The sequence below is a fragment of the Taudactylus pleione genome, unplaced genomic scaffold (genome assembly GCF_031769625.1).
Source record: "Taudactylus pleione unplaced genomic scaffold, aTauple2 ptg000086l, whole genome shotgun sequence".
NCBI classification, from domain to species: Eukaryota; Metazoa; Chordata; class Amphibia; order Anura; family Myobatrachidae; genus Taudactylus; species Taudactylus pleione.
The window spans coordinates 8,097,335-8,120,159 of NW_028284488.1; the positions used below are offsets into that span (position 1 = coordinate 8,097,335).

The 22,825-nt window shown below is 42.9% G+C and overlaps 1 long non-coding RNA gene across 1 annotated transcript in view; it reads right to left on the reverse strand.

Moving 5' to 3' along the window:
• Positions 1-342: 342 nt before the first annotated feature.
• The window catches only part of LOC148529150 (uncharacterized), a 34,016-nt gene continuing 11,533 nt past the window's right edge, over positions 343-22,825 (reverse strand). The window contains exons 2-3 of the long non-coding RNA XR_015877840.1: positions 1,187-1,541; positions 343-440 (exon numbers count right to left, since the gene is read on the reverse strand). This is a non-coding gene — a long non-coding RNA (uncharacterized LOC148529150). The remainder of the gene's footprint in view (positions 441-1,186; positions 1,542-22,825) is intronic.

Here is a 22,825-nt window from a genome sequence, read left to right on the forward strand (position 1 = left end):
TTGGCAACATGTTTGTTATTTAATAAATGTTTTACCAAAAAAAAAGGTTTGGTGTAAATGTATTTTGAAACCCATTTTGGAGGTGGATAATGTAGGGCAACCCCAAACAAAACAAAAAAAAAACATTACTGCAAATGTTCTTAAGGTTTACATAAACATTTTTGTATTAGTTACACTATGGAAAGGCACCCAGCTTTGTTCACAAAGTATTTGAAATGCAGAATTACACCATTTAATTTTTATGAAAAAAAAGAGGACAAATGTTTTTCAAACAAAAACTTTACTTGAAATCTCAAAACTTATAAATGTACAACGATAAAAAAAAAACTAAAAACGCTCCAGACTCCCCACAATCCGCTGTAGGCAGCAGTAGGCCTCCAACAGATGGCCACTTGTCCGAGTTAGCTCCTCATGAATTCCCACAAGTATGTTGGTTAGATCTGTGGACAGAAAATTTTATTTGTAGGTTAAAAACATCTAAAAAATGACCCACATTTTAACATTAAACATTATTCAATGTCCCAAACAGTGGGTAGACACAATGATGTTAGGGTGTGTTCTAAAGTTTACTCCACACAACATTATTATTATGTAGAAACTTTTATGGTGTAAAAACACTTTGAAACCCTAACTATGTGGCATAACCAAAAATACCCTAGGGTGATTTATAAACAACTGGGAGGTGTATTCTTAAGTCATGATGGCCATATCCTTAAAACACACTGCACGTATTCATTTCTAGAATGTTCTTGATGATCCAAAACTACAATGTGTTTGTTTGCTATGGCTAACATCACTTTTCCTAATGAAGTTACATCTTAGTACATTTTAAACACAGTGTACACAACATTAACAAGGTTAGTCTGGTTCCTATCACCTTCCCAAGTTCTGTGACATGTTTTATTTAAATCTAACATACAAATCCAAATGTAATCAATTTTTACACCAAATAAAAAGCATTTTGTAAACCCCAAAAGGCATACATTTTTGGGCAACCCAAAAAAATGGGCCCAGGCACAAAACATAAGCACAAAATATTGAGTAACAGGATTACTGCGCAATGATTATGACATCCATACTGTAAAAATGAAAACAAACACACAGCCAAAATATGTTAAAAAAAACATGGATAACAACACTCCACAAATTAAAAAAACAAAACAACATAATATTAAAAAACACATACCATCACAGCGTGGCAACAAAGCACCCAATGGAGATGGTGCTAGAGATGGAGATCCAGATGGGGAGAAAGTTGGAGTTGGTGGAATGGTGGGAGGGGGAAATGGAGTGGCAAAAATCCAAGGGAGGGGATATTTGGGTAGAGGACTCGGGCACGGGAGTGGTGATTTGGGATGAGTGGGCAGGGGAGGGAGGAATACTAGGGGAGTTTTGGAAGAGGGAGGGAGGGTTACTGGGGGAGTATGGTGGTAGGGAGGGAGGGCTGGGTTGAGCGGATGGGGAAGGTGAGGGGGAGGGCTGCAGGTTGGGACCTGCATTGCGGCCAAATCTGCGGGCCCTTCTCTGCCTCCGCTGTGTTTCTAAAATTTAAAGATATTAAAAAAATCTAAGTTTAGTTTTCACTTTCGGCTACACAATACAAGTACACTTTACACATTTAGGACAATAGGGACAACATACAGGAGGGTTTGTTTAAATGTAATAAAAGAATTGGAAAAGGAACAGACATTTTTAACAGTCCACTAATTATAACATTTATAGAAACGCATACTTACATCTGCGTAATCGCGCCCACAAATTAGCCAAAAGGACTGGCGAACGGCGGCGCAAATCCGACCACCGCCTCTCTAATTGCGCTATATTGCACCTAAATCCCGCATGGTGAAGGGCTCTCCTCACCTCCGCATAGGCCGCACGCTTTATGGGAGGCTGGGCGTTTGTAAGCCACCTGTCCAAAATATTTACAAGGATGCTTAATTCCCGACGGGTAAAGGTCGCGGCTCTCATGATGGCAATGGCCAATTTTACAGAAAACATGAAATATGCATGGGGTAAAATAAAGATGATTGGTTAAAATATTTACTCAGTTTCCTAAAAAAAAACACTATTGGCCAATCCTTTAATCATGTGACCCGAAAAATAAGGTCAGATTTGATTGGATAAAACACGCAGTGTGCAATTGCAAACATAAGAGTGCAAATGATCCTAACACAAAATGCACATGCATTTTTAAAGTTAACACAATTAGCAACAGTACATTCACATATAATAAATCTTACTTTGTTTTGGAATTTTTAAAAATAAAACGAGAACGGGGAAAAAACACCCACAAAAAAAACAATAAAGTTTATTGACACATGAAAAAAAAATGAATAAAAAGAACAGCAAGAGTTAAACACTCTTAATTAGATAATTGACAACAAGCTAATAACAAGCTGTTCGATAGTCCATGTAAACATGACGACATGTGACCATCAATACAACACATACGGCTGCAACCATCCCAACATAATTAGCATACAGCTACTGACAGCGCCTGACTACGACTGTCTCGTTCGTTCGATCAGATCAGTCGGTAGCTAGAGGAGGTGCAGTGCTAACGAATGGGCGTCACTTTGTTTACTATCGACAAGCCGTACGATCGGATTTTGCGGCCGTAGCGCTACGACCGTGCGGCCGCTACGACCGACTCTAAATGAGGTCCTCAGTCCCTGCACATTCAGATGCACAGATGTACACCAGGGAAGGACTATTTAGCTTGTTTTGCATAAAGTCGCAGGTATGACATTGTTTTTGCCTTGGGCTCCCTCTTTCCTATAACTGCTCCTGGCTACAGTATGTTAGGTGCTACATGCAAATATGAGTTTAGTGATTGTGCTCCTTTAACTGAAGTTGTAAAAGATTTACAAATAATTAGAGTAGTATAGAAATAGTGTAACCTAGGCAAAATATAAATAAATAAGTAAATAAAATATTGTGTGACTTTCAAGTTTCAAAAACAGAAGGTACTGTTTCAAGTGATATAATAGTTTCATTGTAAGCTCTAAATAATTTCTGACCCACCAGGGTTGCTCAGCAATGAAATGGCAAAAAAAGTAATTTTGACCCAGCACCCAGCAGTGTGCAGTGTTGTTTCTAAATAACGCTTCCTATGCATGCATGGATCATCTTTATATAAATAAAAAGGAAACCTAATGTATTTTTTGTTCCCAAAATGTAAGTTCTTTACATAGGTGAACTGTTATTAACATATTTCTACTACTAAGAATGTTTATGGAAATTATATAGAAATGCCAGTTTGCTTTATAAATGCTGATTGTTACTAATGCCTTGTATCACCTAGTCCAGAGGATCCCAAACGCTATTGAATCACGGCTCCCTAGAGTAGCAGCATTTTTTTTCATGGCACCCCAAGGCCAAAAGTTTCTTATTGTGAAATTGAGCAAATATTATTAAATTAAGTAAATTGTGCTTATCTATCAACCTAAGTTCAGCTATGTGGTGGTGGACAGGGTTGTGCTTTTGTTTCTCCACATAGTTTATGATTAGCAGCCACAAGCACTGGTTATTCCTATCACATTGGCCATAAATAATTTCATTTGGTACTGGACAATCAACCCGCGGAACTCGTGCAAGTGCTCTGAGGCACCCCAGAGTTTGGCAACCTCTGACCTAGGGCCTGAATTAGCAAGGATCGCAGTTGCTTATACACACGAAGTCTCCTGATTGTTGCATTCTATGCATGCATCGCAGTGCGCGTGAGAAAATTAGCTATTACAATCGGTACTGAGATCTTAGAGGATACGCAGACCCATGGCAGAGTGAGTGACAGGAAGTGCCGGTTATGGGTGGTGACTGGGGGGTGGGGGGGAGGGCGTCAGGCGTCCAAAGCGTTGGGTTGGCGTTGCAGGGGCGTACAGAAATTATCCACTGTGATACCAGACACAGCCTGAGGTCTCATGGCGTGCGCTGAAGTTAGCAATTCCTGAGTGACGTCTGACCTGCCTTATCTGTGCATATGGGTCAGATGTTATTCGATGTTACCGATTGTTTTGCTATGTTGGCCAAGTATACGGATGTGAGTAAGGGGAAGTGGGCGTCCTTATGTTAGGCTGCGATCACAATGTAAATGCAAACATTTACATATCACCGCTGATATTAGCAACTCCATTGCGTGCGCATAAGTAGAATAGTGATCCTTGCTGAATCAGGGCTCTAGTCTTAAATTTTTGGTTTGTTTGTTTTTATTACACTAGACAACATGAACAAAACAAAGTATTAAGACCCTTAGCATTTGACTGCTATGAACATTTCTGTTCAAATAATAATGTAATACTTAAATTAACGACTCAGACACAACAAGTATTTCACAACTTTTTTGGGTGGTCAATGAAGCATTTGTCTCTCAGTTCTAGCTACAGATGACACAACTAAATCTGAGCTTTACGCACGCCTCCAATGCAACCTTAGTTGCATAGATGTCAACTTCCATTTATTGCCTTCATATTACTAGGCCCAACCACTAATAAGCCAAGGTCCCTCCCTTTAGTGCAGAGGGGAACTACTGTGTGTGCCATGTTAGGCTGCTGAGAAGCAATGTTTTCCTGCCAAAGCTAGGTTCTACAGACCTCAGCCACCACCCAGTGGCCCTACAGCTCCACTCCAAATGCTGAAAACAAACTACCTACCTATAAAATGGGATATATATGCCTCACAACGATGAATCCCATCAGAACGGAACAGACTAGGGGCCTGATCCCAATCCAGACGCAAAGTCAATGTTTTACACAGATTGAACGATTGGCCAGGGGTGGCTACAGATATGAAGGTGTGTCGGGTCCGTTTAAACACTGTTTTCCTGCCGTGCATACTGTAGATTAGCTACTGTGATCTGTTTTGCAGCTGGTGAGCTCTGTGCATGTCAGAAGAGCCACTCTGTTTGAGACAGGTCAGACTTACTCAGAAGTTAGATGCGTGCTCGATCTGCATCAATATTTCTGATGTTACGTTATAGCATGCTGTTAGACAGATATGAGCAGCAGTAGGCGTCCCCACGCTCAGATAAACTTCTGAGTCATTAGCATAAATTCACAATTGCGGAGCAAGTGAAATCGCATATGCAATTGCAATTGTGTTTGGATTGGAATCAGGCCCTAGGTTCATTATAAGGGATGAAAGGGTGCCTAATAAGCAAACCACCTTAATTGATAATAAACTTCCTTATTAAAGCATTAAGGTTTCTCACCACACTCTATGCTGGCTAATACTGAACCAAGCTGTTCGAATGGGACTATACCAAGTCTGCATCTTCGCCAATTTGGCCTTAATGTGGAGAATGAGACCAATTCTGGTTCACTACTGTGTGAAACACTAAACACCCAGACACATCCCACTAGCCAATGCCTTCCACCAGAAGATGCAAAATATTATCCCACCAAAGACCTCAACCACCACACCTGGAATCCACCCAGCATAATGGATGCCTTTTCAGAAAAAGGGTAAAGGGACATCCCAACAAACCATATGGATGAGCCTTTTTGAGATGAATCTGTAATTAGAGTAATACAAAAAGTCAACAAACAGTATTGAACAAGGCAGAGCATACAAAATAATGAAGCAAGACTATTTATCAGCAAGGTAAAACCATCTAAAAACCCTCTATTTTAAAATATCTCTATATATTTTTAAATTACAATAGGTTCTCTCCAGGTAAAAAAATTGTTTGGCCAAATCCCTTCTCTACCACCCCACAAGTGTGATGCGCAACAAATCTGGGTCAACCCTGCAAGCAGCGACAGCCTAACGCTTAATAGTGCTGCAATTGTAACCCTTATAGGCTAAGGACTTTCACTGATCTAACAACTTCATATCAATAACAGAATGGCCTTCCTCAGCAGCATAAGTGGCAGCTCCTACCCTAAAGGAATCTGTCCCATATAAGGACCCAACCAACCCAAATTCCAGCAAGCAATGCTTGAATATGGCTGTTAACTGAAACTTTGTAAGAGGGACACTGTCGGCACAAACCGGCAAATTTAGTAGACAATGCTATTAGGCACACCACTTCATGAGATTAGGCCTTGATTGTAATCCAATATCCCTGTCCTAATTTCTTAGTTTTTCTGAAATGTATCTTACATAAAAGCTTTTGTGGATTATCCACAACATTCCGGGCCAGAAAGCCAGAATCCAGTGAGGTTTTAGAAGATGCCACAAACTCCCAGTATCAAACAAAGGAACCTCAACTCCCCAGAAGCTAGACTGTTTAGACTATTTATCAGTACACCTAGTATTTATTGGTTGTTTTAAACTTTTTAGTTATATCAGCATTTAAACAGAACAGGCAAAACAGGTCATTAATTGTACACAGAAGCTGTAATAGAGAGGGGCACGCAATAAAGAACATGCAAAAGGAAACTGAAGTATACACAGTAAAATCAACAACCAGTAAAACAAATGAAGGACATGACCCAGGCGGCCACAAGACGGCAATACAGTTGTTTCTGCAGATGTAGAACATGTATTTCTGAGGAGAAACAGTATAAGAGCTGATGAGTTTTTGGATTTTTCAATGGAGAGACGGATAGGACAGGAAACCAAAGGAGGGATGCAAAGTAACTGGGAAATGAGGAGTGGGGAGGGGAGCAATCATAGTAACACTGGAATATTAGGTAAAGTGTAGTACAGGAGAACATGCTGGAAAACCAAATAATAAAACCTTGGGGAAGGGGAGTTAGATGGTACCAGGAGGATTACTATTGTTATGAGAATACCTGGGGAATTGATGATTTTTATGAATATTAATTCAGCCCTCAAATGGTTGCAAGTGACAGATCACTTTAAATGCACATAGTAGGAAGTAATCAGCACATGAGCAGAAGGAAAGCAGACATCTGCATAAAGATCTCACTATGTAATCCATAGATCAGTTGTCAAGCTGCCAGTTAATCCTCTATTTTTATAATAAAATAAGCTTCTGCTTAGGCTGAGGAGGTTTTCTCAGGACACGAAGAGTTACATTTTAAACTAAACTTCTTTATATCTCACTATTCTCTAACCCTTAAAAATGAACAGTATGAGTTAATGGTTATTTGCCATCCCCCTAAAACATTTTCTATGCATCATGCCACTTTCCAGTTACTTCATTTGATGTCCTTAGATACTTTCAAAACACATCGCAAACATATTAATATTCTCTCTGATGACTTGAGCACTGTTCCTCCATTTGATATATAAATAATATTCACCTGTATGACTATACATAATGCTTGAAAAACAAATGCAGTTTACATTAAACAGGACATATAGGGGCTGACAGAGCTGTGCGTAAATCCATTCTGCAGCTGGATCTACCGTGTGTATGCACTGTGCATGCCCAGTAGCCATGCGCGCACATTTGTGTGCATTTCAGAATTATATGCAACTTAGTTGCATCTCCACTTGCTGCTGAAGGGTCATATTTGAGCGCCAACAGGGCATTCGCATAGGTTAGTGGCATACAGGTACAGCAAGGGCATGCTGACGAAATTCTTGGCTATGCAGAGTTGTGCGTATGCAGAAATCCATCTGTTTTGCGCCAGGTACAGGGCAAGTTCTCCCTGATTAATAGTTTCGACAGATGAATATTTTAATGTGGTATGTAGGTATTTGTACATGGATTTCCTGAAGACACCATTTAATATACCCAGGCATGGGGTAGTCTGTGGGAAAAATGTATAGTTCCCATAAAAGTGATCCCTGTTATCCATGGAGCGATTCTCCCAGGACTGCATATCATATAATTAGAGTACTGCTATGGTCCGATGTTCCTTGATATGTTACTGTTGGTTAAAATTTAGTAATTAACCAAATAGTTGCTTTAGGCGCACACACACAGGGAATCCCCCCACCCTTTGTTTATACCATGATGGTCGCCATTGTTTTGAATGCTTTGATAAACCTAGCAGGCTACACATTTCATGCGAGTATTAATCCCTGCAATTTGCTAACATTGGGGGAACTCCTCATTGGCTTCAACACTCCCCAAGACTTTATCCTGCTTTGGATGAGATAAGTCCATCTGTATATGCTAGTAGCTGAATAGTTGCACCTGAAAAGTACTACCAGATTGATTGAGCAGCTGCCATTTTTTTGTTCGTGGTCATGTGATGTATGAATGAGCTAGCATTAGCAGGGCATGCTGGTTCTTTAGTGCTAGTTGGAGTTCCCAGGGGTGACTTCCAGGTAGAAACCAGAAAACATGTGCAGTGCTTAATGGCGCTGAAATATACAAGATAAACAGACTCCAAATATTAACAATTTATTAAATAAAGGATTTATAATTAATCCACAAATGTAAAGCTCCCGGGAGTATTATATTAAATAACAATAAAAAATAAAATAAATATATGAATAAAAATAAAAATTTACCCAGTCAATTCTTACAAAAATACAAAGGTTGCACTATTGAGATTAATTGTATTCACAGGTAGCGATACTCAAAATAGACACGGTATAAAAGTCTCTAGTATCAATCTGGGAGCATATTACTCAAATTGTGTCTTTAGTTATCATTCCATAGTTTTTATGTATAAAAGGACAAATAATGATGGTAATTCAAAGTCTCTTGACTTGTTGCCCACTTGGGTAAATATTTGTATATACTCTCAGATGAAGAGTAGATGAGTTTCAAACTCCAAACTGAATCTCTGACTGTTAATGATCAGCGGCTAGCGGGAGCTACAGAGAACTTGCGCTGCCGAATGTGTCTTACTGGGGAGCTGCAGACTCACCCTAGTGAAATAGCAGATCAATATGCTTCTCTGACGGATGTCTGTGATAGCGGACACCAGACTCAGGTTCAATAGTCCCGCTGGCTGGGCAGATATGAATAACAGCCGGTCTCACGCTGTATAGAGGATCTCTCTCACAGATTGCTAGTTGTGTAATGACTAGCCAGGCAGCACACCACAGCACTCCAGTTAGCGTGCGGTCATGGGTGGATATCACGGGCTGAACCTCCGCAAACAACCCACAGTGACAAAGGTATCCAAACTGACAGAGACCCACGGTGTATTATCCAATCCAAAGAGCAGTCAGGACAAAGTGCAGCACAGTGTGGCAGGGATAGCACCAGTACCTTCAACGCGTTTCTCCGTGTACCACAGCTTTCTCAAGAAGCAGGTGGTACACGGGTGACTCCCAGGTAAGCTGGCTCTCAATTTGGATGCATTTGTGTATGTGCCTTTATCATGAGGCCTTACATTTGCCAAAATATATATGTGCCTTTATTATGAGGCCTTATAATTGGGAAATATTAAGTTTGGGGTGAGCGTTTGGGCGTAGGGCCCCCGAGGCTACTCTGGCTGGGCCTCCTCAGGGCATCACCATTTAATACACATAGTTACTTTTCACATCACATTTTATGTTTGTTTTTATTCATGTAATTTTTTCACATATATTTTAACCTCTTTTTCACACTTAATAACTACTCACACACATCTATACTTTACACTGCACTGTCACTCGGTTTCCATTTTCATGTGATGCCCTGGGGGGGTCCTGGGCTGGACGTTTATTGGGGTGCTCTGTACCCCTGACGTGAACCCCTTAGTGTTAGGGACTGTTAGTGACAGAGAAGCTGTGACGTGGCCTAGCAGCTTCCCATGTCTTTGCAAATGCATGCAACCAATATCTCTAAAGTTCTATTACCATATAGTGTTCATATATTGTTGCAAGTATAATTCAGTGTCCTGAGGAACAATAGGGGTTAAACCCCCCTCCCTTTTCTAGCTGATTAGTTGACCAGGCAAACAAATACTAATATGCTCCCGGACCCAGAACTGACTGTGAACAAGCCAGTAACAGCAAAACACATACTGGGCATCAGGGGATTCTCGCTGTGCGCACAGTGGGACCCAACTACACTATTCCAATGACACTACTTTTTGCATCCAGCCAACAGCAAAGCAGACCTTTCTAGTATACTCAGATTAATGTGCATTTGTGATACTCTCATTCACCGTTTTATAAGCACATGGTAAACAGCAGACATCTAGATCATTGAGAAGAAGCCGCAGCATCGCAGCACTTAGTACAGATTCAGACAAATGTCGCACATCAAATTGACGTAAGCAGCATGTCATTCATGCTGCAGCTTTGGGGCACTATGACTGATGCTGCAGAAACAGATATGCACATGTGCACTGCGGCTCCTGCACATGCTCAGATCTGCACATATCTTAGATTTATGTAAATAAAAAATTTACATTCAATTCTGAATTAGGACTTTAATTATTTCAGATCTTCAAACAAAATTTAATATAAGACAAAGACACTGTCGCACAACGGACTCTGGGCCTGATTCAGACCTGCTCGCAAGCGGGTCGATGGTGGCCCAGTGCGCATGATGGAGCCGGCTCCGTCTTGCGCATGCGCGAGACCTGGATAGCGACGGGCAAGCCGTCATTCCGGGTCTCGTACCAAAGGGGGCATGCTGTTGATGTTGAGTGAAGCACGCCCCCTTTGGTGGGCGTGGCTGCCCAGATGGAGGCGTTCCTATGGGGACGCCTACCGTCTGGGGCCAGTCCCACTGACATCACAAGTGATGTTAGTGGGAGTGCTTTCGGCTCTGTTTGAGCCGAAAGCACTCCAGGGCTTGCGGCAACGAGACCCTACCACAAGGGTCTCGTCGCAAGCCTGATGGTCGTGATGGTTAGTTCCTGTTCTCTGCATCAGTTTTTCCTGGTTTGTTCCTGCCTGCAATCCTGAGCAGTTCACATACTGCTAATAATCTCCAAATTGCTGAGCCTGTGCAATTAACCACTGCTGTTCTGTGCAGCTCAAGTCTTGTAATCATTCCCACAGTCAGTACCTGCGTGCATTATCATTCACTCTGCAGTGCACATTTATTACATGTGTGCATTACCACTCTTAACCTACAGAATGCACAACCTATACAAGTATATGAATACCAACCAGCAGGGTGCCTACCCTCACCAGTGTGTGCAGTTACTAGAGATAAGCGGGTTCGGATCTCAGAGATTCGAACCCACCCGAATTTTGCAGATGCGAGTCGGATCCAAGCCGGCTCAGGTTTTCCCGCTTCACTCAGATCTCAAAGCGAGGCAAAACCATAGAGACGAAATCTCGCAGCTCGTGAGCTTTCATTTCAATATATAAGGGACGTTGTGGCCGCCATTTCACTCCGGCTGCGGAGACTGAACAGGGAGGGTGGGTAGTGTAGGGCTGGGAGGTACTTAATTACCTATGCTTGTGCTGTCTACTGTGTCCTGGGCTGGTGCACTGCTGATCCATCTGGTGCTGTCACTGCTGTGCTGTCTGCTGTGTCCATCTGGGCTGGTGCTGATCCATCTGGGCTGGCACTGTGCTGTCTGCTGCGTCCATCTGGGCTGGTGCCGATCCATCTGGGCTGGTGCTGTGTTGTCTGCTGTGTCCATCTGGGCTGGTGCTGTTGCTGAACCAACTGGGCTGGTGCTGTAATGTCTGCTGCATCCATCTGGGCTGGTGCTGATCCATCTGGGCCCAAGTTCTGGATATATTGACTTTTTATTTTTTTTCTGTGTGTGCATGTTAGGCTTAGCCACACAAGATACAGCAACGCAACGTAACCTAGTGCTGCCCGACTCCAGTTGTCATCAATCTGTGCTCTGGGCCCAAGTTCTGGACCTGCAAAAAAAAAAGTGTCTATTATTTGTCTGTGTGTGTGTGTGTGTGTGTGTGTGTTAGGCTTAGCCGCACAAGATACAGCAAGTCAGCAACGCAACCTAGTGCTGCCCGACTCCAGTCGTCATCAATCTGTGCTCTGGGCCCAAGTTCTGGACCTAAAAAAAAAAAAAAAAAGTATTTTTTTGTCTAATATTTGTCTGTGTGCGTACGACTGCACGCTTGTGAATTTTGTAACCGCACCTTGTGACACTGCTTCAAGACTTCAGAAAATATGGAGGGCTGTCACATGACAGGAGAGCAAGGTCAAGAACCGCATAATGTAGCTACTGCCAGCAGTGCAAAGCCATCAACTTCCTCATCCTCAATGAAGGCCCATGCCCCAGGGCTTAAGTCACGCCATTGATATGGTAAAGCTACTTTTACTGAAGTTAAAAAAAAAATTGAAAAGAAATTTGCCTTTAGATAAACAAAAAAATTGGCAATATGCCACTCATTACACGAAGTGGCAAGGAAAGGATAATGCCTTTATGTATGATGACTGCTGGTTCTGATAGCCCTTCTGCTTGTAGTAGTAGTGGTACCATTAAAAAATTGAAAGTTGTTAAGAAGAGTAAGACAGCTCTGGAAAAACCAACTGTGTGCCCTGAGAAATCGAAATCACAAAAAGAAATCGCAAATCCCGGAGGAAAGTGCAAGTGTGTCTGCGGTTGCCATGTGTGAGCCAGACCTAAATACTAGTGTACTGGATACTCCAAGTTCCAACATTTGTGTGCCCTCTGTAAATGTGGGGAAGGGCAGTCAACATCTTGCAGACATAGTCATCGAGGATGCTTCTGTGGAATAGCACATGGAGATGGAGGATATTTTGGTAGTTGAAGGTGCTAAGGATGATGAGGATGATGATGATGAAGATGTTGGTGATGATGTCTTTTGTGTAACTAAGGCAACAGCTGTTGCCCATGGATTGAAAAAACCAAAGCCCATTGTTGTCATGCCGGGGCAAAAGTAAAAATAATCCACTTCTAACGTGTGGAATTATTTCCACTCCAATCCGGACAACAGTTGTCAAGCCATATGTAACCATTGCCAAGCAAGAGTGAGTAGAGGGAGGGACCTAAACCACCTAGGAACCTCCTCCTTATTACGTCACTTGGAGCGCATTCATCAAATATCAAAGTGTATGTCGCCAAGTTCCAAAACTCAAAATGTAACAAGTCCAGTGTCACCTACCTGCTCCCTCTCTGTGGGATCCAAGCGCCTTCGGTCTCCACCCCCAACAACTGCATCATCAACATCCTCATTCATCATCGGGAGTAGTCCTGCTGCATCCAATGTTGTTATTCGAAGCATGATTGACTCCTCTCCTATCCGTGATTCCTCAGAAGGATCCTTGATGACTACGGGTGTTGCTGCTGCTGTTGCTATGAATGGATCTTCATCCCAAAAGGGGATCAGGAGGAAGACTACTTGTAGCGTATCCTCCAAAAAACAATTAACTGTCAAACAATCGTTTGCAAGGGCAAACAAGTATGACAGCAATCACCCAGTTGCACAGCGGATTACTGACGCCTTAACAGCTATGCTGGTATTAGATGTGCGTCCAGTATCCGCCATGACTGCAGTGGGTTTTCAACAGTTAATTGAGGTCCTTTGTCCTCGCTACCAGATCCCTTCTAGATTCCACTTCGCTAGAACAGCAATTCAAAGTCTGTACAAGGACATTAAAAAAAATCTTATTAATGTCCTTAGAAATGCCGTTGTACCCACTGTCCATTTGATCACTGATATGTGGACAAGTGGGACAGGGCAAACTAAGGATTACATGACTGTGACAGCCCACTGGGTAGGTGTATTGCCTACAACAGCAACATCTACCAAAAGACAGCTGATACAGAGGCAGGATACTCTTTGTATAACTGGTTTCACTAAGAGGCTTACTGCTGAGACCCTCTTAGAAAAACTCAAGGAAATCATTTCTAAATGGCTTAGCCCACTTGGACTCTCCTCGGGATTTGTAATTTCGGACAATGCCACCAATATTGTGAGAGCATTACATGTGGGCGAATTCCAACACATCCCATGTTTTGCTCACACAATTAATTTGGTGGTGCAACATTTTTTTAAAAATGACAGGGTCATGCAGGAGATGCTCTCGGTGGCCCGCAAAATATCCGGACATTTTAGACATTCGGCAACCGCTTGTCGAAGATTGCATGGCCAGCAGGTACTGTTAAATTTGCCCTGTCATCAGCTGAAGCAAGAGGTAGTAACTCCGAGGAATTCTACCCTCTATATGGTTCAGCGGATGGAGGAACAGCAAAAGGCCATCCAGGGTTATACAACGGCCTATGACATAGGCCGTGAAGAGGGAATGCATCTTACTCAAGCCCAGTGGAGAATAATTTGTGTTGTGCAAGGTTCTCAAACCCTTTGAACTTGACACACGTGAAGTTAGTTCAGACAATGCCAGCTTGAGACTTTTGCAAAAACAGCTAGAGAAACTGAAGGAAGAGGTGAAACGGAGTGATTGTGCAAAGTATGTCGGACTGGTGGATCAAGCCCTTGATTCACTTCACCAGGATCCAAGAGTTGTCAATCTATTGAAATCTGAAAAAATACCTTACAGAATGCCTGCAGTTCATGCAGATCGTTCACCAAGAAATGACATCTGGTCAGACCTAAGAGAACTGCCTACTAGTGACATGTCTTCTACCGTGACTATGTGTGATACGGTCTCCATTCACAAAATGGTGGAGGACTATTTCAGTGATAACATCCTAATAGGCATGTCAGACAGTCCCTTTCAGTACTGGCAGGAAAAAGAGGCAATTTGGAGTCCATACACAAACTGGCTTTGCATTACTTGAATTGCCCACCCTCCAGTGTGTACTCCGAAAAAAGAGATTTCAGTGCAGTTGGCAACCTTGTCAGTGATCGGCGTAGGTGGTTATTTCCTCAAAATGTGGAAAAGATGAAGTTCATTAAAATGAATTACAAATTCCATAAGGAAGACCTGTACCAACAATGACATAAAAAAATTACAGAGGCGCCTAAGGTGGATTCCAGCGGGGATGAATTAATATTGTGTGAAGAAGAGGATGTACACACTGATGGGGATGACGAGGACGATGACAACTTGTAATGTAAAGCCAGTTTGTATATGGGATCATTTTAATTTCCATGTCCAATGCACATTGGCAGCTTGTTTATGGGGGTCCAAACAAACCAATCATTCAGGTCAGAATTGGCAGTCCTTGTCGCTGAAATGATTGGTTTGTTAAACTGTGAATGTCCTGTTTCGTATACAACATAAGGGTGGGTGGGAGGGCCCAATGACTATTCCATCTTGCACCTTTTTCCTTTCCATTATGTGTGGGTTGGCATTTTAAATTAATGTTATGGTTGGTTTAGGAAAAAATTATTTGTTTTTAAATTAATTTATTATCAATTTTACAGCCAGGGGCTGCACCAATGAATTTTTTATTAATTATTCAGCCAGGGGCTGCACCCAATGAATTGTTTTTAATTAATTTATTATCAATTTTACAGCAAGGGGCTGCACCAATGAATTTTTTTAAATCAATTTATTATCAATTTTACAGCCAGGGGTTGCACCAATGAATTGTTTTTTAATCAAATTATCAATTTTACAGCCAGAGGCTGCACCAACTATCAATTCTTCGATCCTCAAGGGTATCCCAATCATCATCTTGAGGTGGTCAAAATTGACTGGAAATGAGTGGAAATAAATGTTATTGAGGTTATTAATACTGTAGGAACAAAAAAAGGCAAATTTTATGTGATTTTAGCTGTTTTTTTTTATTTTTTAAGAAGAAATCTAGATCCAAAACCAAAACACGAAAACATTTCACGTAGGTGGGGTTTTGGCAAAACCAATCCAGATCCAAAACCAGGGGAGATCAAAATCCAAACACGGGGTCGGCGCACATCTCTAGCAGTTACTTTACCAGCAGAGTATGTACAAATAATTGCAAGATCACCCAGCAAGTTCCTGGTTCCATTGCAGGCCAGGATATCAGTTAGCTTAGTGCTTTAGTCAGACTTCCATTCCTGTTCAGTTCTGATACCCTAAAGGCCCCCACACACAGTACAATTATTTAAACGATTTGGCCATTTTCAATCAATTGGAACGACAAATGATGCGCGCTCCCTCTGTCGTTGATCATTGTTATTGATCTCTTGAACATGCAGAAAGATATCGACCTATCTTTAATGATTTTGCACACATCGTTCTGTGTGTATGCACGATGAACGATGTGAGGGACAATTTGTTGTCAGTTTTCTTGGCCACTCCCCTCTTCCATTTTGTGCCAGATGACAAGGAGGATCAGCAGCTTGTATTGTCTGGGGAGAATTTGCCTCTTGTTTTATGTGAGTATACCCAGCATAGCACCAATGTATTTCACGGTACTCAATGTATTCCACTGCACCATCGATTCCCCTGCCAAATCAATGTGTCACGGCTCGAGGTATTGGAAGGGGTGGATCTGAACTGGTTTGAGATGCAGAGACACCAGGACCAGGAGAGAGTTGGAATTTAGATGGTTTAATGTAATTCCTTTGCATACAGTAAAATGAGGACTAAACATGAGATGGTAGTCCTTGGTGCAGAGATGCTCAACTGAAGACACTGTAAACAAAAGATAAGTCTCTGAGGTTCAGGGGGGTACTGTGGCGAGGAACTGTAGAATTGAATACTGTAGAACTTGAAGAAGGATAACAATACTGGAGGGTAGTTGAATATAACTCTTGGATGAAGTATGCAGAATTGGTATATGAACTTGAGTCAGACTCCGGGATGGAGTATGCTGGATTGGGTGAAGCACTTTGAATAGGACTCCAGGATGGAGTGTGCTGGATTGGGTGAAGCACTTTGAATAGGACTCCTGAATGGAGTGTGCTGGGCTGTGAGCAGGAGTACTCCCGACTGGAGTATACAGGAACTTGAGGCAGGCAACCTGGAAAGGAAACCAGTGGAGCACAGGAAAATAGGTCTTGCTGTAGCAAAGAGCGCTATTGTACTGGCAATGAGACAGAGTCAGGGAAGGGCTTTTATACCCCTGGTCGGATAATGATTGGCTGGAGCAACTGGAGAGTGCTGCTGACTGAATGGATCTGGACCACCTGACTTAATCCAAGATGGCCGCGCCCATGATCCGGAGGTCTGACACATTGAAGTGCATGGAAGTGTGGCTGGGACACCTAGGCAACAGCGGGGATGCAGGAAACCACCTTCAGGCATAGGCCCCAATCTGGATTCCACTGACAGGAGCGACTGGCGACTCAGCAAGGTGCGATGACATAAGCGCATGGGGAGATGCAGGGGTCTCAGCCGGAGGTCTCTAGCACGGTTTGTGACACAATGTTATTATTAGGCCGCTGACCCACCAATGTTATTATTATGCTGCATACACACGGTACAGCCTGCAAAACCAAAGATATCGCTGATGGAATTCCCTCCAACTTTCTGTAGTGCAGGGCAAACGATTTTGAGTGTACACACTGATAGATATCTATGATATATATTTCAGTGAAGTCATGTCTTTACAGGCAAATCTTGACAAAATCGTCCAAGTTGGCCTGTATGTACGGATGACCATAGATATCGTTATCGTTCATGCGGGAACGCGCATCGTTGGTCGATTGTTCACTGCATAAAAATGAACGATATGAATGATTTATCATTGAACGATATTGTTATCGTTCATAACGTTCAGGAAAATCGTCCCGTGTGTATGCAGCATTATTCCACTGCCCACCAATGTCATTATTAACCCACTGCCCCACCAATGTTATTATTAGGCTTCTGCCCCACCAATGTTATGCCAGTGTCCCACCAATGATTTTCTTTTTATGCGCCCACCAATGTTGATCTCAAAATTGATATTATTAAAATGCAATGTAAATTTTTAAACACAGAAAATTGATTTTTAATGTATTTAAAAACACATAACCAATAAACAGATAAACATTTTAAAAATGTCAAACATTAAAATATCAAAAACATTAACAGTAAAATTATTAAAATATTAAAAACATTAACGGTAAAAACACTAAAATAATAGGTGTATATAAACATTTTGTTGTCTCTTTTTCTACAGTCATGGCTAGTGCGAGAGAAAGGGAATTCATTACTGGATTCCTCGAAATATACAAAAACCATGAGTGTCTATGGAAAGTCAAATGTAAGTATTACAGCAATAAGCAGAAAAAAAACAGCAGCTATAGAAGAGCCTGATTCAGAGCCGGACGCTATTTGCGGTCGTTCGTCCTGAAAATAGGGGTGGCTATTCAAATGAACCGTTCGCTCTTTGCAGTCTGTTCACACCTCTAGGTCTGAACGAGCGAACAAAACTTGCGGTCGTTTTTAAAAAAAAATACGCCCCCTGGCCGCTTGCATCCTACATCATGTCCGCTATTTATTAGATTAATCGAGTACATCGACCAGCGTATGAACTGCTCGCTATTCTTGTGGTTGGTATTTGCTACCACAATCTTGCGAGCAGTTTTGGCTATAAAATAACCCAGTGACGTGGTCAATGACGCTGCTGTATTAATTATGCACACCCTTAAAACGCCCGTTTTGACCTTTAAGCACGCCTGCGTTCGGATCTCCACTCCCCGTTTTCAAGCAGCTTCCCCCGTTACCACCCACATACGCCTCATTCTGTCACTCAAAATAGCAGGAATTCGCTATTTAGCGAACAAACGATTTTCGGCCGCACTGACTGGTTCGCGCATGCGTATTACGATCCGTACGCATGCGGAGTTGGGAAAACATCGCTCGGAGCGAACGAGCGGTCGCTTACGAGCAGCTCTGAATCAGGCCCTATGTCAACAAGCATAGGAAACAACTGGAATCGCGAACTTCAGGAACAGAGGTAAGCCTCTCATAGAAGTTTTTTTTTTTTTTTTAACCACTTAACTGACGAATTCTTTTTCCAAAAACCGCTCCAAAATTGTCGGTTTCTTTTATGATTGAATTAGGTCAAGAACATAATTTTAAACTTATCCATCACTATTTTATTTGAATATTTTTTTTTTTTAAAACCCAGTATACCATAAAAATAGCAAATTTTATGTTATACTGTAGTGATGGCCATTGACAGCTGTACCATTGATGGTTCAACCATCGTTAGAAGCCATCAATTGTTTAGCGATTGGGCAAGATCTGTGTAGACCACAATTGTCGATGTCTCCTAAACATCGATTGATGACTACCATCGATGGTGCAACATTGATGGCCACCAGCAATGGCAAACCACTTGTTTTCAGTCGATGGTTGGTTGACGTCCCTAAACAGAGGCTCTGCGATATCTATCGAACATATATGTATATATAGAACATATATATATATATATATATGTATATATAGAATATATGTGATGACTATGGCGCCAACCAACAACAGTAAATAAATATAAAACTGAATAATTCAAACTGTAGTGACCAATTATAGTGAAACAAATATATATAACAGGACGCGCTACCAAAAGGTGTCAGCTGAATACAAGTGAGGAGGATTGGGGCAAATCCCAAGCAATAAATGTGGAAATAACAAATGATACAGCGACAGGCGTCACTTAAAAAGTGCACAGTGCAATAAATATAAAGAAATTTAATCAAAAATTCATAAGGACATACTAACATACATACATATAGTAAAAACGCACAAAATTACAAGATGAATGGGCAAGGATTACATAATAGCTTGAAAAAGCATATCAACAAATCTCAACACCGCAGTGTTGGAATAAAGTGCAAATGCATAATGGTATATATTGCACAAGCCCAATAATATATACTAAAAAACAGATGAACTGAGAATATAGTTTTAAAAAACAGCAATGAGTTCAAAGATGCTTATCTTAGTGGATTAAAGGCAAGAGTGCAGCTTCCCCGAAGCCACTTTTGCTTCTGCTCAGCCAGTGATCACTGCTGTGCCGGAGCCACGGCGGGAGGGTGTCCCACTGGCGGCCCGGCTACTCAGCAGCAGCGGCGGCGGCTACCAGAGCCGCGCTGCTGCTGCTTCTACACAGTGATCACTGTGTTCCCGGAGCCGCAGCGGAAGGGTGTTCCGCTGGCGGCTCCGATACATAGCAGCCAGAGCCGCCGCTGCTTCTCACTGAAGGGGGTGGGGCCGGCTGGGCTGCTCGATCACTGCTGGCCACAGTGATCGGGATATACTGGAGCCTGCAGCCGCGCCGGGAGGGGGGTGCCGCCAGATGCCCGATCACTGTGGCCAGCAGTGATCGGGACACAAAGGAGGGGGAGCCACGGGTGTAGAGGGACCAGAAGGTCCCTCTGATATAGGTGGCAGTTGGAAGACTAACTTCCCATAGCCGCCTAGTGGCCATTCCTGACTGGTCGTATCAGATACGACCATGTCAGGGAAAGCCCAGCCTGGTGTGGTCGTATCTGATACTACCATGCCAGGCAAGTGCTTAAAGGACCCTCCATCTGAAGCATGGCCATTTTTTCCCGACATCAACAAAGATGAACTCATAGTTGGCATTCACCACCTCCATGTGTACTATACTAAAAAAAACCTTGTAATTGTAATAATAAGATCAGCTGTTGGCAGGTGGTGTTATAAACCAAGCCTCACTAGTCACAGAGCAGAAGTGCACAGACCTAAAATAGTGCCTGCTTTATATACCCCCTAGTGAAGCCCATTATTTAATTTCCAGTAGATGCATCGTGAGGTTGTTTGCTGCAAATGATATATTGTTAACGATTTGCAGTCGTTAACGACCCATCTATATTGTTTGGTCATTTGTACAATCGTTCCATGTGTAGGCACAATATCGTTTGTCTGGGAGTGTTCAGGAGTTCAAGGGAAATCGTAAACGAGATTGGATTGTTTGCCAAATTGTACCATGTGTAGCCGGTTTAAGATTAGCTCCTGTGATATTCTGAATGAGGAAGAGTTTCATAAGACCACCTAACCTTGTTCACTCCAGCCCCAACCAGTTTTGCCCAGAGGTGGCACTCTTGGATTAGTGTAAATGAGGACACCTAGAAAGGGATGACACTCAAGGATAAAAGTATATTGTATAGGAAAAAGTATATTGTAAACAAAGTCACAAAATAACCTTGTTTACTATATACTTTTTCACTTTAAAAATCCTTATTGTGCTCTATACCAACCCACCATCTGTGAGTTCATTACTGATCCCCACCTTCTTCATATGTATTGTATTGTGTCCCAGTAGCTGTGTTTCTGGATGCACAAACAGTATATTTACAAAGTGATTAAATTTTTTCAACATATTCGCCTAAGGAGTGTTAGGATCTGCGGTTAGCAGATCATCTTGGTTGCAGTTCCCAGTCTTAGTTGCTACTGGGACACTGCATTAATTCCTGTCTGTCTGTGTGCTGATCTCATGTGTTCAGTAATTACTGTCTGTCTGCAGTATCAGCTGCACACTAATTAATTGTCTTGTCTGTTTGCAACGGCCAGGTGCATGCTAGTCTGTCATTAGGGAGGATTGAAGGGCTTGCTCTGATTGGATCCTGTATCTGTTAAATTGCACCCAGCCCTTCACTCCATGCCGGTGATAACGTTTTCATGTGTTTCCAGATGTGACCAATCTCCTGTTTGTTGCAGTCGAGTTCCAGTTCTCCTGTTTGCTTTATTTCTTGTCTGCCATTTGTACCATCTGCTTATTGTCACTTGTGTCATCTAGGCGGCATGGTGTGCATTCCTGCTCCCAGTCGTTTGTGTCATCTCGGCGGCACAGAGTGCACTCACAGTCCTAAGTGCGCAATCCAGTGGACCAACGCCTTTGTCAACCCGGCGACATAGGTCGCACCTCAGCACCCTAAGTGCGCAATCCTGTGCACCAATGCCTGTGTCAACCGGTGACAAAGGTCGCACCTCAGCATCCTAAATGCGCAATCGCGTGCACCAATGCCTGTCTCAACCCAGCGACATAGGCCGTACCTCAGCGTCTGATTTTTCGCAATCTGCACATGCATATGAGTCGCAATGTGTGTGCGCGAACCAGTCATTGCTGTGGGAAAGTGCTCGCCCGTAGCCCGCAGTCGGGCCGCTATTTTGAGTGACAGATAGTGCCGTTTGTGGGTGGTAAGAGAGGAAGGTGCTTGAAAACTGGGGTGTGAATGTGCGAACCCAGGCGTGGCCGACCGTCAGAACGTCGTTTAATGGGTGTGCATAATTAGCAAAGTAGCATCATTACACACTTGACTGGGTTGTATTTTAGCCAGAACTGCTCGCAATGTTGTGGTGGGAAAAGGCTACCACAAGCACTGCGAGCAGCTCTGATGGCTCTCGATGTTCCCGATCAATCATACAACTGCTGGAGATGATGTGTGTTGCGAGTGGCAAAGGGGCGTCTTTATACAGGTGCGAGCGCATAGTGCGGCTGCTCACTATTACTTAATGGTGGCTTTACACGACGCAGTGTGAGCACATGATTTAAATAGCCGGCCCCTTTTAGCCAGGGAGTGGACGCAAATAGCGTCCGGGTCTGAATCGGGCCCTAAGTGCACAATTTAGCACACCAACGCCAGTGTCTACCAGCCAAGGCTTAGCAGCCCTCAAGGCTGCTACACGGCCAAAGCCGCATCCAATTCAGCCCAGAGGCTGCCTCTCGCTAAGGCTTACCATCCCTCAAGGTTGCTACACGGCCAAAGCCGCATCCAATACACAGCCCAGAGGCTGCCTCTCGCCAAGGTTTACCAGCCCTCAAGGCTGCTACACGGCCACAATGTTACGATTGTCGGGGATCCAACAGCCAAGAATCCCTGTGGAAGAGCGGTACAGACAAGGTGGAAAGAGAAGTTTATTAATGGCCCCGGACAACTGGCTGAACGTTGGTAGAAGAAGTCTTGTCGATGGTAAGAAGACATGAGTGGAGGAGATTGTGCCAGATAGCTGTAGCAGTTGGCCAACTGGTGAAGAAGAAGCTGGTGCCGAAGATTTGGCTGGGTGGAGCAGCTGATGCCGAGGTAGCGTCTTGCAGCTGATGTTTCGGGCTTGAGGCCATTGTTGCGGCTTGAGGCCGCAGTTGTGTCTGGAACCTGATGTTGCGGCTGGAGGCCGATGTAGCGGCTTGAGGCCCATGTTGTTGCAGAGGCCGATGTTGCAGCTTGACGGCCGATGTTGTGGCCAGAGCCCGATGTTGCAGCATGAGGCCGATGTTGTGGCTAG